An 890-nucleotide genomic window follows, 5' to 3' on the forward strand; every position below is an offset into this window, starting at 1 on the left:
TCCCTCGTACACTCACTCACCTCGCCTCCCTCCCTCGTACACTCACTCACCTCACCTCCCTCCCTCGTACACTCACTCACCTCGCCTCCCTCCCTCCCTCGTACACTCACTCACCTCGCCTCCCTCCCTCGTACACTCACTCACCTCACCTCCCTCCCTCGTACACTCACTCACCTCGCCTCCCTCCCTCGTACACTCACTCACCTCGCCTCCCTCCCTCGTACACTCACTCACCTCACCTCCCTCCCTCGTACACTCACTCACCTCGCCTCCCTCCCTCGTACACTCACTCACCTCACCTCCCTCCCTCGTACACTCACTCACCTCGCCTGCTTCCCTCGCCGCAGGTCACTGCAAGGAGAGTCGTAACTTCAACTCGATGTTTGCCATCGTGAGCGGTCTCGGCCACGGCTCCGTCTCTCGCCTCCGCTCCGCATGGGACAAGCTTCCCGGCAAATATCAGAAGCTGTTCGAGGACATGCAAGACCTCATGGACCCGTCGCGCAACATGAGCAAATATCGGAACCTGCTCAACAGCGAACACATTCAACCACCCATCGTGAGTACTCATAGGGGAGGCGAGGGGAGGGCAGGAGGGAAGGTAGGGGAGGCGAGGGGGAGGAGGGAAGGTAGGGGAGGCGAGGGGGAGGAGGGAAGGTAGGGGAGGGGGAGGAGGGGAGAGGTGCAACAGCGAACACATTCAACCACCCATCGTGAGTACTCATAGGGGAGGAGGGCGAGGGGAGTGGAGGGGGAGGAGGGAAGGAGGGATGGAGATGGAGTGAGTTGTTTGTTTGTTCGGATAGCTGGGGCAGATGATTAGAGGAGCAACTAACATGGAAATTAATAAGATCTCTTTCCATTTTCTAGCATTTTGATTCTCGTCTCTC

The 890-nt window shown here is 58.5% G+C and overlaps 1 protein-coding gene across 1 annotated transcript in view; it reads left to right on the forward strand.

Annotated features, from left to right (window-relative positions):
* LOC106819939 (rap guanine nucleotide exchange factor 2-like) overlaps window positions 1–553 on the forward strand; it is a 3,698-nt gene extending 3,145 nt beyond the window's left edge. Inside the window, exon 7 of the mRNA XM_014824506.1 lies at window positions 348–553. The gene's annotated coding sequence lies outside the window, so the exon portion shown is untranslated. The remainder of the gene's footprint in view (window positions 1–347) is intronic.
* The last annotated feature ends 337 nt before the right edge of the window (window positions 554–890 follow it).

The sequence above is a fragment of the Priapulus caudatus genome, unplaced genomic scaffold (genome assembly GCF_000485595.1).
Source record: "Priapulus caudatus unplaced genomic scaffold, Priapulus_caudatus-5.0.1 Scaffold5229, whole genome shotgun sequence".
Lineage (NCBI taxonomy): Eukaryota > Metazoa > Priapulida > Priapulimorpha > Priapulimorphida > Priapulidae > Priapulus > Priapulus caudatus.